The 19,980-nt window shown below is 39.0% G+C and overlaps 1 long non-coding RNA gene across 1 annotated transcript; it reads right to left on the bottom strand.

Annotated features, from left to right (window-relative positions):
* Nucleotides 1–7,201: 7,201 nt before the first annotated feature.
* LOC115426434 (uncharacterized) lies at nucleotides 7,202–19,157 on the bottom strand. Its single transcript, XR_003936340.1, has 3 exons — nucleotides 19,148–19,157; nucleotides 15,184–15,186; nucleotides 7,202–7,343 (listed from the first exon to the last, which is right to left on the bottom strand). It is a non-coding gene; the product is annotated as an uncharacterized LOC115426434 (long non-coding RNA).
* Nucleotides 19,158–19,980: the final 823 nt, after the last annotated feature.

Raw genomic sequence — 19,980 nt, 5'->3', positions numbered from 1 at the left:
CAAATTGATGAGAAAATACCATCACAAAGTTGCAATGAAAAAAATCTAAATATTATTTTTGAATTAAAAACTTTTTAATTCAAACTTTTGACCATGTTCTTGAAAAACATTTCCCCCTAGAGGCACCATTTCTAAGTTAAATGTCATCTCAACTTATTGAAATCATGTTTCCCACAGCAGGTCAGGGAGTATTAGTTTAATACTGATGCTCTCTGTTCCTTCTGTCTGGCAGTCAGTCCTGCTGTCAGAAAATTTACAATGCACAGGAACAAATGGGGAAACTTCAAATATTGGACTTTCCTGTGAAACTACTTTGGCAACAGCTGCCCTATGAAGGGCTTCTGAAGGGATATAGACAGTGAGCAGTGGGTTTGAAATGGAGAAGCAACATCACTGTGAAGCTGTGATTCTCTGTAGATGACGTATGAATTGCTGTCAGTGTTATTGTTAGCATTGTAAATTAGAAGATATTTTTCTGGCATTGCATATGCAGTATGGCTCAACATGGGATTTATTTCTTCATAATCTCCTCAGATTACAGTTGTCGCCAGTAAAAACCATGTGTGTGGATTTAACCTCAGAGATGTGCTGATGCAGTTGCCATTCCCTGCCAGCCCAATTAACATCTTACTTAGCTGACAGGTACAGTGGCATTTTTTGGAAGATGTTTAATGTGTGGCTAATGTGCGCAAATTGCAAATAAGTATGACTTGTCTAAGGAAATCTGTGATTTGTGACTTGAAAGCAGAGGTTGTGTATGGGTCTCTGTAAATGGGAATTGTGTGATACCATTCAAACACACTACTTTTGGCACAAACATACTGTCAATAGTAGGAGGTAAACTTTGGAATAGTCTGCCCCTCCCAGTAAGAGAGCGTCCAACATACAACACTTTTAAAACTCACTTAAAACAGTGGCTCCTAGAAAACCAGAGATGCAGTCATTTTTAATTGCCACACCCATGCACCTTCTCTGTTGAACTGAAAGTAAGTATAGAGGTGAAAGTATGGGCTAATGCCCCTGTGATCATCCTATGTCTTTTTGTTTATTTGTTTGTTTGTCTGTTTGTTTCGATGATGCCTATATCATCATTATGTGTTTTAATTTATTTATTTATTTATAGTGAACGAGTGATGTATTAATGTTGGCTGTTATATGTTTTGTTTCTGTCACCTGCCTAGGGACTGCAGATGAAAAGCAGTTCTTTTTTTACTGATTCTGGCATATTTACATGGGTGTATTTTTATATAGCAGTTTTCATAAATGTGCATGGTCCCTACTGAATAAACCAATAAATAAATTCATTTTAATGTCAGGCATCAACAGCTTTTGTTTCTGGGGATCATCAGGTCTCGTCTGCTGAGTAAATGGTGCCATTTGCCATTTTCCCTATAGCTGTTTTCTTCTTGCTAAAGAGTTGTGAGGTACCTTTTCATCAGCCTAGTAAGTTTAGCAGAAGCCACGCTGTGATAGGGTCTGATCAACATGGGTGGGACACTTATGCAGACGGTGTGATCACATTTATTGGATCTCAAGTATGAATAAAATGTCATACACACTCAGTACTTAGAAAGCAAATACTTTTTGTTGTTGGCTACATCTATTCAATTAAAAAACACTCAATTATGCTGTGTTTGATCATGAGGTTGGGTCAAAGGCCATCTTTGAACCTCCCTCACTCACTGAAGATACCAAAGATACAGTTAGTCATTTTGTCATCTTTGCCTTGGGATTGTCCAAAATCACAGTGTACCCCTGCCTTTAGAGCACTTTCACATCTGCTTTATTTGGCAAAGAGAACAGACCACATCTGGATATAAAGCTGCTTGTTAGTTAATTGTTAAATTATTTGAGCTTCTGAAAATGGACAGACGATATTTAAAATGGCTATAATTCTGAAACAATTAATGCAATAAAGCTGAAAGTTCATACTTTAGTTACACCTTGACTGTTTCATGTGCAGCAGCAAAAATAGAAAATTTTAAATCCTAATGGACTGTATGTAAGTGTCATAGGTCAAATCAAATCAAATGATTGCACCATAGTAACTTGAGTGGTCATTATTACAGAACAACACAGGCCATAGGACTTCCTGGCAGAATTGAAACCCTGTCTCTATCCAGAAGATTGCCAAAAAAACACAATTTTAGCATTTTCTCAAGTGCAGTCAGATACTTAAATTGCTGTGTCTTCTTTGTTGGCCCCTTGTCCTTGGAGGGGTTGCGGTTGTGGTTGCATGGCTGAGGTCACCTTAGTCTCTTTGCCTTATTCTCTTTGCTTTACTCTGATGCAGTCATTCTGTCACAGGAAATTAATGTGAACAACTGATGTGTGGATTTGTTGCTGGTATTATTTGGGCAACCGTTTATAACCTTTTAATATAATCCGTTCATGTTTTCTTTTCTTATTTTCCTCATTTAATAGGTCTTATATATTTTTCATTTTATTTGATTGTAATTTTGTTTGTTTTTCTTTCTCTTCTGCACAGTTTACTCAGTTCTTGTTCTAGTTCTTGTTCCCATTATAATTATCATGGTTGTTATTGTTTGTATTGTTGATATTTTCTTGTGAGGGTCTTCGCCACTTTATTCTTCCTTGTTCTGCCCCTTCACCCCCCTCCATTTCAGGTCCGGCATCGAAATGTTGTTCAACAAAACTCCTAATAAAGACAGTAGAATATCAAGGGTCCTCATACTCTTTGTGAAGTTTCCCTTGGCAAAACCAATTTGTTCAGCACCAAAGGCAGCCAGACTACCATTCTGCTGTTATGATGCTGGACAAGACAAGTTAAAAATAAAAGACAAAACCCAGACACTTAAAATGCTTATTTTATGCAATGCTATAGAGGTAGATCTAGTCTTGTTTACTGTATGACCACAATCAATGAGAATCCTCTGAAAACTGCAGTATACCCTACAATGAACAGGTGGGAACCATCTGTGAAACCAGAGAAGAATTAGGCAACCGTTTGTTTATGTACTATTCATGATCAATCCAAATACAGCTTTCCAAGCTCTTGAACATCAGTAACTAGATGTAATGAGACTGGAAGGATTGATAAGTGTCATTGCTCATTCACAGACACCTGGGAAACCTGGGTGGGTTTACTTCACATTTCTCCTTTCCTGGTAACATGGTTCCTTATTGTGTTCCTGATCTTTTTTCCCCATCGCAAGAGATGGAAGATGAGGCTGCTTGTTCCTTATTATTATTACTACGACTGAATTATATAAACACCTTACACCAGGGGTTCAGCACTGATGCTGATATATGACTGACACATAACCTGGTTTGCATGAAATATTTTGTAAGGATCTTGAGTTTTGATGGATGTACACAGATCTAAAGGTTAATTTAGGAATAGTAAGAAAATGGAAGGTCCTTGTCTATTGTTTTGTCTCTTATCTAAATGGCATTTAAAAGGTATAATTTGTAAGATTAGAATTAAATAAAAAATGAATTTCTCTCAACAGAAGGGGGCAGCATTTTACTAGTCAAACTGCTGAAACTGAGGTGGTTAGTATCCGTTTAAGTATACATTATGTTTTGTACATTTCCCACACCTATTCCTGTTGGGGAACTGAAGCTCTGAAGCACTTATCAAAGCCAAAAGAGACACAAAGAAAAAAAATTAAGAAGAAAAAAAAATTGAAAAATTGACGCACAACCACCTTCTGTGTCCTGTGGTTGAATACCATACATTAAGATAAGATAAGATAAGATAAGATAAGATAAGACTTTATTGATCCCATAATGGGGAAATTTCACAGTTGACAGCAGCAACATACAACACACCAGTGCAAAAAACAGGCAGAAAAAAACAAACCACAAGTGAGAGTGAAATATAATGGAAAATCAGAAATTTGGCACTGATATAAATAAATAAATAAATAAATAAATAAATATTTATATAAATAGAGGATATTACCATTTTGAACGATATCGTGCATTTTGCATTTTGATGAATGTGGATCTGTTGCCTCTTTATGTTTTTGTATTGCTTAATTGCAGTATTGTGTGAGATGCTAACCGCAATTATCATGCTAGTCCATGAGCAGTCCACATATGCTGCCTGTATGTGGTAGTGCACATACACTGCCTGGCAGTGTCCCCCACAGACATGCATACACAATATTCCTTTCAACCAACTTTAGCTTTGATTATAGGATAGATTTATTGTGGTGCAATGTTTACGCCACATCACAATGAATATTACAAAAAAATTTTTGTATCTATAATTGCATTATTTTTCACAAAGATAGTGATGATTGATTGATTGATTGTTGTTGAACAAGGGAGACGTGCAGAGTTGTGGCAACTACAGGGAAATTAAGTTGATGAGCCATACGTTGAAGCTATGGGAAAGAGTAGTGGAAGCTAAGCTAGGGGCAGAAAGTAGCATTTGTGAACAGCAGTATGGTTTCATGCTGAGAAAGAGTATAACAGATGCAGTATTTGCATTGGGGATGCTGATGGAGAAGTACAGAGAAGGTCAGAAGGAGTTGCCTTGTGTCTTTCAGTCCCTCCAGAAAAGCATGATTATGCGATCACATAATTCAAGCATAATCAAGGAAATATCGCACATCATGCGGGGATCTGCATTTTTTCCAAAAGGGCGTATATTCACCGCAATAATTGCATGATTTCATAATCCCTGCATTTTTCCGCATAAAGATTAAAAAATATTGTATTGTAACTTGACACGGGTAATATGTGATGCGCAACGTCCTCAGTTCGTCTACAGAAGGTAAACTAACCGCAACCCTTATCAAAAAAATCCTGCAAGATGATGAAAAATGCAGCTCATTTTGCCAACAAAAATATCTTCAAAAGACAGAGCAAACCAGTAGCCAGTGTCCTACAGGAAAGTGGGGGCATACTATTTGGCACCCCATGCAACTGCACATTGCAACAAAAGAGAAAATTGACACAAGAGAGTCACTTTTCCAGTGCAAAACATTTGAAAATGGTTTCTGCTGCCGTGACAATAATGTTATGTAAACATAAAGGCTATAATAGCCTTGAAACAGATGGCCTGTTCTACCTCACTTTTGTGAGGCAGGAAGCTTTTATTTTTGACACTTGTGACTCAGGAATGCTAAAGCCATGTTTGAGCCATACTTAGACAATAAAGAACTAACGGGGATGTAGTGTATGCTTACTTCTGTATATTTGCTGATCATAGGATATAATTAGAAATTTTTCATTTAGTAGTAGCCTAGTCAGAAGAGGGTATGGGAGAAGAATCAGTTTTTTTCATTGAAACACATGTTTTTCCAGTTCCCACATATTGTCGCAACTTCGCTCATTTTTTTGCAAATTCCCACAATTTCACCATATAAAATCACATAAAAACTCTGCATATTCCATTACATAATCACATAATCAAATATTTTTGCCCACATAATCAAATATTTTTGCCTGCATTTTTCTAGAGGGACTGTGTCTGCATAGATCTTGAGAAAACATATGACAGGGTGCCCAGAGAGGAGCTGTGGTTTTGTATGAGGAAGTCTGGGGTGGCAGAGAAGTATGTTAGACTAGTACAGGACATGTACGAGAGTTGTAAGACAGTGGTGAGGTGCGCTGTAGGTTTGACAGAGGAGTTCAAGGTGGAGGTGGGAGTGCATCGGGGGTCAGCTCTGAGCCCCCTCTTGTTTGCTATGGTGATGGACCGACTGACAAATGAGGTTGGACAGGATTCTCCATGGACTATGATATTTGCAGATGACATGGTGATCTGTGGCGAGAGCAGGGAGCAGATGGAGGAAAATGTAGAGAGATGGAGGTTTGCTCTGGAAAGGAGAGGGATGAAGAGCAACACAGAATCCATGTGTGTGAACAAGAGGGACCAAAGTGGAACAGTGAAGTTACAGGAAACAGAGATAAAGAAGGTGGAGGATTTTAGGTACTTAGAGTCATCAGTCCAGAGCAACGGTCAGAGTGGAAAAGAGGTGAAGTGTGTGCAAGCAGGTTGGAATGGGTGGAGAATAGTGTCCTCCCTTACCCTCACCTGTCTGGATGGACCTCCTCACACTCATCTGACTAGATGTACCCCCTCAGCTGTCTACATGTACCTCCACCCTACTGCATCCTTACAGACTGGAATTACATCAGCAAATAGATGTCCATCAGTCCTGGTCACATCTACAGCCTGTCCATCCGGGAGTGGATCTCTAACAAATGCCTTATGAACAACATAAGAAAAATGCACGATGTTCGTGGATCAGGAGGCCTTTCCAGAACCCACATGTTCCTGTGTTGGCCACAAGTAGATCACAAGAACACATTATGTTGTTATTAGGGGTCCCTTAAGGCGTTCTCACAAATGGACATACAGATAGAGATTTGCATGGCATTCTTAAGGTGGACATAAGATGTTTCTGTTGCCAGTAGTGTGACATTCATGCGGCATTTGTGACGTTCTTTCGAGGGAGTTGAATACAAACTGTCAAGACGGAGTGAATGACTGGACTCAAACACATGGTGCTAAAAGGAATAAAGTGTTTTATTAACAGAAAAATTAACTTGAAACTATATCAAACCTGCAATGCACAGTTCACAGTTCACAGGGACAAGGTTCAGGGTGATGGATGTGTGTGTCAGATGGTTACTGTTTTTAACATTTACTTCCCTCTATTATTCTTGTGTATCTTTGTTTTATTCTTATATCTTCTACTTAAAATTTTTTCATTTGATGTTTGATTGTGACTTAATTTCTAACAGTACAGGTCAGTTTTGCTGCATATTTTACAGTAATGTATATTTCAGCACCATGGACAGTGCATGATCCCAAACACATCAAACATGCATCATTCTAAAACGCTTAATAAAAAATAGGTTAACGTAGTTTAATGTCTGAAAAGAGCATCAATAATTACCAAATTATGGCAGACATCTCTAATGCTGGGATAGGCTCCCATGCCTCTGCGACTGTCTGGAGGATTAGTGGTTCAGAAAAAGAAAGAAATGATGAATGAACAGTGCTCTCAGATTAAACTATGTGAAACATTTTTGGCAGAGGTGAAAGTGGGCATGACTACAGATGTCCACACAAACTTTGGCGATGATTGATCACTGTTCTGGGGCATTAAACTACATTAAGCTTTTTTTATGTTAAGTGCTTTGGAATGTCCCTCTTTTTCTGCTGCTGTCGGACCAAAACAGCGACCACAATCACTGGATCTTCCTCTTCTTTATCTTGTAGCTGTAGAAGTTTCCGTCTTGCGGACATTATTGCCATCTTGAATGTGATGATCTTGACACGGGACTTTTAGTACACGGCCACTGTTTATATACCGATCTAAATATTCTGAAATAGCGCAAGATCTTCCTACCATCGACTAGAGAGCACCGTGAGTTTCACATAGGGCTGACGTACATTCACCTTACGACAAAATAATTCATGAAGTGGCTGTAGGTCTGATGTAGGAAGGTTCCAAGGCACCCTTGGAAAGACTGTGAAAACTGTATGGTGTTTGTTCGATACAAAATCATGTCATTTTCTCACAGAGGCCTCCAGGTGCTCTTGCATTTTGACTGACTTCATAAGACGGCCGTAAGAACCTACTGCTCCCTCCACGAATGTCTATGAACTCCAGAACCTGTATGAACCGGAGATTTGTACAAACCCATCATTCCTGAGAAGCTTTGTGACTGAGGCTTTACAGTACCAATCAGGTGAGATTGGATAATCTTCCACTGCACACCTGATGATTTCTTACAGCACACTGGTTGGGAAACATTGAGTTAGAGACAGTGGCACTGAGGAACAGACAGGAGGCAGAGCTGGAGGTAGCAGAGGTTAAGATGCTGAGGTTCTCTTTGAGAGTGACCAGGATAGATTGGATCAGGAATGAGTACATCAGAGGAACAGCACGTTAGATGTTTTAGAGAAAAAGTCAAAGAGGCCAGACTGAGATGATTTGTACATGTACAGAGGGATAGTGAATATATTAGAAGGTTGCTGAGGTTGGAACTGCCAGGCAGGAGGTCTAGAGGAAGACCCAAGACCAGATTTATGGATGTAGCGAAAGAGGACATGAAAGTAGTTGGTGTGAGAAGAGGATGCAGAGGATAGGGTTAAATGGAAGAAGATGATTTGCTGTGGCCACCCCTGAAGGGAGCAGCTTAAAGGAAAAGAAGATCGTATTGATGATGGGAGCATCAGACTGCTGCATACCCATCTTGATCCTGCCCCTTTCATGTTAGTCAATAAACTTAAAACTTAAATTATCATTTCCAAAAGGTGATTTCTGTCTTTTTAGGCAGATATTATCGAGCTGCTATGTGTTCAGTTTGACGTTTTTCTATTTTAGTTACAGATGCATCCATGCATCTCTATAATGGAGTTTCTTAGCCTGTTCAACTATTGTCCCCATAGGCTGTATAAATATACTGGGGCCAACGTTAACATTACTCATTTGGTTTTGGAATGGTATTTTGAAAAGTTTTAGCCGTTGCCATGTTGACTGTATCCAGACAAACTGAGGGAACATGAGGGGTCATGAATGAACTAATGCTAAATTTAATTTACTCGCTGAAACATTTGTGTAAATAAATCATTTCATGTCTTGTTATTGTAACTTGCAAACTTATTCATCACGAATACAATCAAGCTGTCAGGAAAAATGTTTACATTTTCATTCATTTTATTAAACCTAACCTCTGAAGAAGTAAGGTTAGAAGTTAGATGTCTATTGCCATTTTGAAGCCAGCATCTAGTGGCCATCAGTGGTACTATTTTTTAGATACATTGGCTTCACTTTAGATCTGCAGCTCTTCCCACTGGGTCAAATCCCATCACATTTAAAATAAGTTTTGTTAGATGTTTCAAGTCAGCTCGATTGGAACCTTGATGGGAAGATTTCTCTGAATGAGGTGCTATTAATACAAGGATTATGGATGCATCACTGAATGCATAATTCTTGTGAAAATGTCATTTAGTGACACAAAAATGGATGATTGACAACTGTAATCACCAAGTGCTGTCAAAAATACATTATAAGCTTGGGGAAAATCCCAAAGTTGTCAGACTTGGGCTCCAAACTGGAGTTTGAATATTAGAAACCAAGCAGCTCTCCTGAATGTCAAAGTATGGGTTCATTTGCATTTTTACATAGCAATATGAAGATTTGGCCATATTTCTTTACAGTCTATGACAAAAGCATTGTATTACACACCAGAATGGGTAGGGATTACGCTGTTAACATCTCAGCAATATTGACATTGTGACACTGATATCACAGCGGGCCAAATTTTAATTCTTTTACAGGTTAAAAGTTTTAAAAAATAAAACTATTGCAGATATTGCATGATACCTTATAAATCTGCTTTGTTTTTATTCATGGCTCTCTGGATACTAGTAATGGTTCACTGAAATCTGCTTGAACACTGCCATGAATGGCCTTCCCCAGTGCTGCCTATAGAGAAGTGCTCTTCAGGTATTCTGTTCATCTCCACACATAATTTTATGCCCCTTCTCAACAGAATAACTACATGATGATGATGATGATGATGATGATGATGATGATGATGATGAGGATGAGGATTTGCTGGTGTTGTTTTGAAGCAACCGGCATTTGGCTCACTGATGAAATACAAATGACAAGTAAATCTTCCACAGGAAAATCATTTCACCTTTGACTAATGAATGAATCTACATTTATAAAGCTAATCTGTAATTGATCATATATTTATCCATGCCATGTATTTTCCCCCAGAGGTAGACCTAATCCTAGGTTTCTGCTAAACTAGATCTATAGTACATTAAACTATATAAAATTATCTGTATAACTATATAACTAACCATATAAAAACTCTCACAACTGTCATTACCCACTGTTGGCAGTCTCTGATGGCCTTTTTCTTCTTACAGATAGCATGCATTTCCTGCAGTGTGCATGATTATGTATTACTGCTGTGGCCTTTACTTGTTTTAATATTTCATGACAAGGACCTTGTTTTGCATTTGCATTGTCCAGTTATGAAGTGAATAATGCCCCCCCCCCCCCCCCCCCCCTTTTTTTTTTTTTTTTTGACATAAATGGCCCAGGGTTGGTTGTGCATGGAAATGTTCCTTGTTCCTTGAAGTAAATATTCTGTTTGGGGGCTGAAGGCAGGCAGAAATGCTGGAGGTTGTTGATTTTTAAAGGTCAGCTGTGTGGAATGTTTCACCTATGAGACACAAATAAAATATTGCTAACGCCATACAATACACATATTTAGAACCCTTGGAACACTGAGATAACACAAAGATGTTGAACAAAACACTAAAGCACTGAACATGTGAACTGGGATGCAGACAGTGTTGTCTTTTTAAATATATGTTGTTCTCTCTTCAATTAATTTTAGAAGTTTACCACAAAAACAAATTATTATATTTTTCCTATATAACAGACAGCTGTCAAAGAAGCCATTTTCTATTGCAGGGGGCAAGGGTCCTTGGACTATCAACTTGTTAATAGTGTTATAGTTCTACACAGGTCACTGATAACACTGATGACAAATTTGTGGTACAGCTGTACTTTACATAAAAATGTCTCTCATATTAAATGTTGTATTCCTTGACCAATCATCCTTTAACATATTGAACATGTGCCATGGTACTTCGGGGAAGCTTTGTTTTCTTCTGAGGCCTGCATTCACATGGTGCCCAGGCTTTTCGCTACCCAGCTCTAAACTAATGACTATAGAAGAAGCAGATGTAGCCTTTGTGACATGATTCAATGGTTTGTAGAGTATGACCATTAGACTGAGGCCATCATGGTATTTGGGACCTAGAAGTGACCATAGTGTGAAAATTTAGTGGACCTGAGGAGGACTTGAAGCTGAAGCTAACTTGCAGAAAATTTCAACATAATCACACTAATTAGCACAAACTGGCTGAGATGCAGATGAGCTGACAGACTGTGTAATACAATTCTGAAGTCAGGCTATCAATCCATCCTCCTTCCGCCATTTATCTGGGTCGCGATCATGGGGGCAGCAGCCTAAGCAAGTAACATTATGCAGCCGTCCTGTAGGCCAACCACCAGCAAGAGGAGCTGCAAAGGTTTGGTGTGATGTGGGTTGGGCAGCAGCTGTCCTTCATAGTCTAATCATTAAATGTCTAAAATACTTCTTGGGACATGAAGTAAAACAAATATTACCCAATGTAGCTAAATTATACTAGTAAACCATGTTACTGTGACTAGGTTTGCCTGTTTGGCTCCTTGAATACAGCTACTATAGATCTGTATGTGATAGGAAGAAATAAAACAGAATTATTGTTCAAATAAATCCAACTCAGCCTGTGGGAAAACTGTAAATCAAAGTCCACATGGCAGACAGGTACTCACCCACATAAAAGTCAGAGTGGATCAATTATGTATACTTTCAAGTCTTAATATAGTTTTAAAAAGAGTTATGTAAATATTTGCTCCCTTTGCAGAAAAAAAAGAGGCCAAAAAACCAAACAAACAAACAAAAACAAAAAAAAACATTTATTTCTGCTCCTAAGTTTTGCATTTTAACATAGGGGTCTATGGGACTGACTCACTTTTAGAATGAGCCTCACATGGTCATTAAAGGAACTCCAGATATGAGTATTTCTACATTGGTAGCTAAATACAGACTGTAAACATTATTTGTCATAATTTCAGGATTTGTCATTGTACCTATACTGATTATGGATCATACATACAACCCCATTTTACAAAGATCATTAATTCAGCCCAAACTTAACCAGTGTTCAGTGCTGACACGTGTGCAGCAGGAGCTAGTAAAGGAACACAATCGTGGTGCTACTGAATGAGCATTGCACACATGCAGGCCTGGAAATAAAATTCTGACACAGCAAAATGCACATTTAACAACCTGGTCAGACTAATCTGAACACATGTTATACAGTAGGGTAGAAAATGCACAACTAGGAAATGACTAATGCTTGGGTGGTAGTCTTTTTCATCTTCTGTTTACAAGGTGATGTGTATAATGATCAGACAAGGCAACATGACCTACTTCTATCTCCCTATGGGGGCCACTAATGGGGCAACTAATTCAACCCTTTCACCATTTTAGCACATTTTACACGTGTTTCCACTAAACTTCTGTTGAAGTGCGACTCATGAAAGCAGAGGGAGATGGGGGTGAGGGAGTGCCTCGCTCAACTCTCATTATTCTCTATTGTTTCAGCAGTTTGTGTGAGGCAGGAGTTGACTGCATTTTTTTTTTTAAATAGGTAGCTGATTGATTGCATGAAGTGTGTCTCAGATGAGTGCAGGCCAAAACCAAAGACTAGTAACTGGAAATGTAGCCTGACAAAAGTGGTTATAAATGCACAAACTTAAAGAAAACCCTTTTTCTTTCTATTGTGCCACACAGTGGCGGGCTATGCATTTGGTACCTGGGCCTTCAGTGGGGACTTACTCAACTTACAGCACCTTTTAATACCACCACTATGATGTCACAATTATAGAACCCTTCAATACTATACAAAAAATGCAAAATAACAAGTCATTACAGAGAGAGAGAGAGAGACATTTTACATATTGAGGGTGAATACCATTATTAATGAAGCACGAAACCCAGTTAAGACAACTCCAAATCTCTACACTACAACCACAACTGTACCATGTACATCATCTGGAGCAGTTCACAATCAATATTTATCTAATAACATGACAAAAACATACAAAATGTAAAAAACATCATAGCCTACTTACCAGAGATGCTCATTATTTATAAACAAAATCTGACTTTCCGTCTTTGTGCAGGAAAACTTCTTTGACTCTGTCATAGAGGTGATCTGTATTTTTCAGTTCCATCAGTAGGTCCTTTACTGTGTCCATGGAGGCCAAGGCTGAGAGTCTCCTCTGACCAATAATAATAGTAATGGATTAGATTTACATAGTGCTTTTCTATGAACGCATACTCAAAGCGCGTATAGAGGATCCATTATTCATTCGCTCTCACATTCTCCCTCTGGTGGTGGTAAACTACATTTGTAGCCACAGCTGCCCTGGGGCAGACTGATGGAAGAATGGCTGCCAATCTGTGCCTACGGCCCCTCCCACCACCACCAAATGTTCATACACATTCATACATCAGTGTGAGTAGAGCACTGGAGGCAAGGAGGGTAATGTGTCTTGCCCAAGGACACAACAGCACATGGAAAGAGCAGGATTCGAACCGCCAACCCTTCGGTTATTGGACGACCCACTCTCCTCTGTCAGCCATTGTGAGCGTACAAAATAATCTACCTCTATTAGTAGTTCATTTAAAATTAGCTTTTTTGGCATGAATCAGAAAGAATATTGCTAAAGCTATATCAAATGAGTTTTGCTCTTACCATCCAATCAGAGGAAGGATAAATGCTGACAACACTGAGGGACAGCTACCTGGCCCTGTGGGGAGAAATTTAAATTTGATTGGTCAAAGAAACAGTCCTAATGCTATATAGTTTGAGGGTGTTTTCATACTTAGTCCCTTTTAAAATAAATGAACTCAGTCCTCTAAAAGAGAATCAGAAAGTGGACCAACAGAAAACAAACAAAGGACTGGGTTCTCTTTCTGGTTCATTTCAGCTTAAACAGGGCCTCAGTCTGCTTTTTGTTCACACTGTAGTTCCTCTAGAGCTCTCAGACCTCCACTGCATTGCATTCTGGGTAGTTTTCACTTGAAACAAAATTTCTGCTGCTCTGCCTGGCCTCCTGTGTTTACTGGGTAAATTAGCCCACACACAAAAGGGGGGGGTGGTACATAGAATTTTTCAGATTACATATGAACACAAAAGGTGATTGACGAGACTACAAAGAAGACAGGCATGGTAGAGAAGAACTTTTCTGTGACAAAAAACATGATCAAACAACATCTGATGCTAGCAACACTTGCAACTCTTCAGCTCTCACCTGAAAGGTAGGTATGAATGAATGAATGAATGAATGAATGAATGAATGAATAGATGGGGAGAAAGTGAGGGGGGGTTTCAGAGGATAAAGAGGAGGGGAGCTGAGAAAGCATATAGGGTACATAGGAGTATTATAGGGACATTGTATCACCCATAGATAGATAGATAGATAGATAGATAGATAGATAGATAGTAATATCAGGATGGGTAGGGATACCTTCCACTATCTCTGCCAGCAGTTAAAACTGTACCTTGAGCAGCAATGGACTCAGTTCAGGATACCTCTGACAGTAGATCCTTGCTGTTACATTACGAAAGCGCTCTACTAATACAGAATACAGATCAGTCTCACATCCTCCACTGCCTCCATGATCACACACAAAACTGTCTCTGCTGTAGTACATGTACTCAAGTCACGTTTCATCAGTGTCCCAAGAGGCACTGCTTTGAGGGATGTAGTTGACGGCTTCAGGGATAGATGGGGGTTTTCCCCAGTGTGCATCAACAAAGCTGACTATTATTTTTTTTCCCCGATACAGTCACATGACCAGTCTACGGCAAGCGACAGTGCAAATAAGGTGAAGTTAAGCAGGTGCACCTTGTGTTCACAGTAGTTGATGCGCGGGTTGGTGTCAGAATGGGGTGAATGAATGGACTCACATGCACTGTACTGATGTCACAAGGGAAAAAAAAAACACATAACCCAGGAAAGAAAACATCAGAGTCCACAGGTGGGTCTATGGAGAGAAGTAAAGGTCTGTGATGGAGTGGCAGTTGCAGCAGTAGTGATCTAGCACCGCCCTAGAGCAGAGGAGCCCCTTATATGGAGCCCTGACTGAGATCTGTTCCAGTTGCGGTGCTGGCAGATGATAGTCCTTTATCAGTCTGAGGGAGGAGTCTGTGGCAAAACATGAGTGTACCACGGCAGGGTTTTTTCAACCCGCAGGTCCTGCTTTTGTGGACTTATTTGACCCGCTCTGCACCACTGCAGCTGTTTTTACAACCCGACCCGCACCCACAACCAATTAATTAAGGCTACGCATTTTAATATGAATGAAAACAGCTTTATTTAAGCCTCGATTGCAAGTATAGACTGCTGCCACATGACATCAGGGGTCACGTGATTTGTGTTTACATGGCCATATTGGAAGACAACCCATAAGTGAGAAAGAGGAGTGCCAGGCTTGTCATACAGATAATTGTGCTTAATAACTGTAGTCATGGTTAACTAAGTTTATGCAATGTCACAACAATTATTTCCAGAACTGATAAACTGACTTGCTTATTTAATTTACTTTCTTAACAAATTTACTGATACTTTAAAGAGTCTTGTGTGGTCTTCTTCACAGTACAACATTAATAGACAACATATTTGTGAATATTTTGCATATTATCATAATCACTGGTTTATTAATTAATGATGCCACTGATCATCTCCTGTTATTTATGTTGTATAACGCAGACTGTAAAACAACTAAAGATTGTTCTATTACTTAAGGGAGAGTTTTAACAGAAGAATCAATGATAGCTTTCAGGAGTGACTTGGCCATTCAAAATTGGGAATCCATATATCAAGAGTCTGATGTAAATACAGCTTTCAACTCATTTCTAGATATATTCACCATATTGTATGACAAGAATTGCCCTTTTAAGAGATTCCGAAAGAAGGACGTTATAAAAATACCATTGATAACAAAAGGGCTAGTGAACGCATGTAAAAAGAAAAAGTATTTGTACAGACAATTTCTTAAGAATAGAACAGATGAGTCTGAGTGGAAGTACAAAAAATACAAAATCAAATGAACTGAACAATTGTAAAAAACAAAAAAACAAAAAAAACAAAAATCATAATAACAGTAAAAATAATAACAGTAATAATAATCAAAAATAAATAACTAAATAAAATAAAAAATATCACTGTACTAAATTGCTTTATAGTAAAAGAAACATTATTTGTTCAGGAGAAAAGATTGAGCAACTTTTGGAGGAAGTAACTCAAGAAATGAATGTTAAAAATAATGGTTTAATATAAAAAAAATATCATTGAACCTGAAAAAGACAAAACTCAGAAAAGTAGTGTAACAGTACAAGTAATTATAGATAATACAATTATTGAAAGAGTCAAAGAAAATTTGTTTTGGGGGATATTAATAGATGAAAGGATTTCTTGAAAACCTCACATAAGTTATTTATGAAAAAAAGGTTGCCAAATGTGTTGGTGTGATGAAAAGGTCCAGTCATGTACTTAATCAAAGTGCTTTACTTATATTGTATCATTCATTTGTCATGTCATATATTAACCATTGTGTTGAAATTCGGGGGAATTGTTATAGGACAAATTTATTACCATTGATTAGCCTTCAAAAAAAGCCACTGGAATTGTTTATGAAGCTCATTATAATGATCACACCAACCCACTTTTTCCTCAAATCAGTAGACCTAAAGTTAATAGATTTGGTGGATTATAAAAGAGCACAGATCATGTTCAGGGCATCAAAAAAATGTTTTCCAGGTAACATTCAAAAACCATTTAAAGACAGAGATGCTCATCGTAAATATAACCTTCAAGGTATTAATAACTTCTACCAACCAAAGATAAGAACTACCTTAAAATCAATGTGCATCTCAGTGAGGGGAGTAATACTTTGGAATGGTTTAGCAAAAGAATTAAGATTGTACGAACCTTTCTAACTTTGAAAGGATGTTTAAAAACAAATAATGAAGTACTACTAGAAGGAGAGACATTGACATTGATGCCCGCAGCAGGGTGGGTGTCATTAGGGGGAGTGGGTGTAGGGTCAGACTGTGTCTATGTTCCTGTCTTGTGAGGATGTTGTAACTGCCTTGTTCTGTAATGTTCTGTTTTATTCTGTATTGTCGTACTGAGGTATTTTGTGATGGGTTGTGTGGTGTGAGGGGTTGGAATTCCAAAAGCAATGCTTCTTCTAGCCCCTTTTCAAACCACGTGTTTAGCTGTCTGTCAAGTTGTCATCTGTATATTGTTACACTGTAGGTGTAGCAAGTTTGAAGTAAACACTTGAACTGAACTAAATTGAACTGGTGGTTCCCAGAATCTGCTAAAGTAGGACAAGAGCTAGAGCCTTCAGCTATGAAGCCCCTCTGTTGTGGAACCACCTCCCTGCCTCGGTCCAGGAGGCAGACACCCTCTCTATGTTTAAGAGTAGAAAGAGAACTTTCCTATTTGATGAAGCTTATAGTTAGGGCGACTCAGGCTGCTCTTATGCCGTGTTTCCGTGACATGGTACCGGCTTGACTCAACTCAACTTGGGTACCAGATGTTTTTCTTGGAGATCATTTCCATTACAGGATACTACCGTCTTTAATGTTTCTGAACGTCATAGCGACGCTGTGCTCAGAGAGTTGCTGATAAATTTGCTCATTGCATGTTGCCCCATCAAGCTCACATTGAATCTTTTCATTGGCCACCAAGGACAGAAATGTCAGAACCTCCTCAACTGACTATGGTGTCACCAACTGTTCTTGTTCTCCCAGCTGCTCGGGAACTGCTATCGTTTTGTTCATGGAGCGGACCTGTGCCTCCAATTCATTAAGCCTCGCTTCCACGGCCCCGAATACACGACATTTATTAGATGTACCAACGTCACTAAAGGAAGTGGGGGAAAAGTGCAACATCTGACACACTGAGCAGGACAGAAAAGGACAGCGAAAGGGAGAGGTAGAAGCCATGCTAGCAGCTAAGCTACCGCAGATTAGCCAACTGAGGAAATAAAGATTTAGGTGACTAGCGGCTAGTGAAAGGTTACTGTTTGTGACATAGTTATCATGACCTAGTTGAAATTAAAGTAATTGGCGAGTTTTAAGATACTAAGACATGAGAGAAGTAGAAAAGAAGTGAGAAGCTACAGACATAATTCACTGCTGAAACAAACATACAACAGGAAATGATGCAAGACGTTTACCACAGAACATCAGACCCGATGTGGCATTGTGCTAGAGTTACTTAGAATTCCCACTCAGTTGTGCCACTTTTTTTTTTTTGCTTTAAAATAGGTTGTAAATACAAATGTTCTGCTGAGCTACACCACACTACCTATCAGTACCAAAGCAGAATGGAAAGACAAACCTCAGCCACAGAGGTTCTGTATATATGGCAGTGGCGGACCGTGCATTTCACACCCAGGCCTTCAGTAGTGCTCCGTCTGAATCAATCCACCCCTGAATAATTATTTTATGGTTATAAAAACCATCTTATTATGCAGAAATGCAGAATAAAGAGCCATTGCATCACAGATAGATAACTCGTGTAGCCACAATAAATGCCTTTACTGAAAAAACAAAACCGAGGTGCACAAGTCTCTTTCTACTGCAGCAGCTACAGTTGCGACACACATAAGAAAGCATCAATAATAACCTTGCTAACTTATTAAGGAAAATAGCAACATTTTACTCACCAAAAATCCTGATTATTTGTACACAAAATCCATCCTCCTTTCTTTCCTCAAAAAGAGTTCAACTACTCTGTTGTACAGATTATCTGTGCAGGTACCGGGGATATTGGTTGTAGTTAGTAGAGTGAAAGTAATGGACAAATCCTTTTTCTGGTTTTGACTGGCTTGCTAGCTTTGGAATTGTCTGACCTGTCTTAACGATGTCCATCTTTTCTTGAAAAGTCCATCTTGAAAATGGCTTCGACAATAAATCTGCAACCAAATCCATTTCTTCTCCTCCTTCAGCCATTGTGGGTTGACAAAACAGCTATTAAATCAACACAACTATATTTCTGTTTGTGCAGCTCGCTACAGATGCAGTTTGCTAGCTTTGGCGAGTATGCTCTCTGACTATCCAATCAAAGGGTATGAATACGCTAACGTTACCATACGCCAGCTAGAGGGCCTTGGTGTCGCCAACTCAAAATCTGATTGGTTGAAGCAACAGTTTCATCAAGACTTATGTTTTGCTAGAGGGTCTGCAGAACTGATTGTGAAGGCCTCCAGGCAGATTTCTTTGACTTTGACCCTGCCTGGCAACAAATGATGGCTGAAATGTAATTGGTTAAATGCTTTAATATGAAAATGCATATCTGGAAGCAGCACAACCAGGCGAAAAGCTATGAAAGGGAGCGGACAGACCATTTGGAATTATTTAATAAGTATTCATGGACAAAATATAATTATCAGTCTGTGATTCAGATATTTGTTTAGGCCAGCAGAGAAGATCTTGTAGGCCCTGACGGCCCACCACTGACATATGGCATCATTGTGTGGAAATTTAGCCAACAAAAATGCCACTTAAAAGACTTTTACTAATGGCTAACAGATACTGGTAAGACTAGGGATGGGAATCGATAAGAATTTAATGATTCCAATTCCATTATCGATTTTGCTTATCAATCTGATTCCTTATCGATTCTCTTATTGATTCTCATTGGGTGAGGGAATAAAAGAGTACAAAACGGGTGTGTTTGCATTAACTGTCTCTTATATTTCCATCTCTGCACAGAAAATATAACGCATACAGTATGTACAAAATAATAACAGATGACGCTGGGCCCGTTTTTTTTTGGGGGGGGGGGTTACAGTGAAAGTGATTTCCACTACGTGGAACTGGTTCGACTCTGCCCATCTCCCGTTGTTGAGCACCTCATTTCCTTTCCCCTTCCATCGGAAACTTGTGTTTGAGGGGGTACGACATTTGTTGCCCGCATCGGAACTGGGACTGGACCCAGATGATGGCCTGGTGTTCACTCTGCCGCTAGATTCACAAGCGCTGCTAAGTAGCGTATCAAATGAATCACATGCTGTGTGGACAAATGTTTGAGCATAACATAATTGGAGGCTCGTCATTTGGTTGAATCTGGATTAATCTTTTGTTCTGAATTTCCTCATGTTTATTCAGTTATGTTAGTTTTGGGGTTTAGTTTGTGTGGAGGGTCTGTCTGTCTTTGGTTTACTGTTGCCAGTTTAGTCTCCCTTTTTGTTGACGAGTGTTTAGTTTGGTTCCTCTGGTTAGACTAGGGAGTGTTCCCTCATCGGTTCACTCATTTTTTTATTTTGCCTTTTTTATGTTTTGAGGAAACCCTGGGTGGGGAGTTAGTCCCTGTCAGGGGTAAA

Source organism: Sphaeramia orbicularis, chromosome 9 (assembly GCF_902148855.1).
Source record: "Sphaeramia orbicularis chromosome 9, fSphaOr1.1, whole genome shotgun sequence".
NCBI classification, from domain to species: Eukaryota; Metazoa; Chordata; class Actinopteri; order Kurtiformes; family Apogonidae; genus Sphaeramia; species Sphaeramia orbicularis.
Note: the sequence above shows the minus strand (reverse complement) of the source record. Positions and strands in the feature narration are given on the sequence as shown.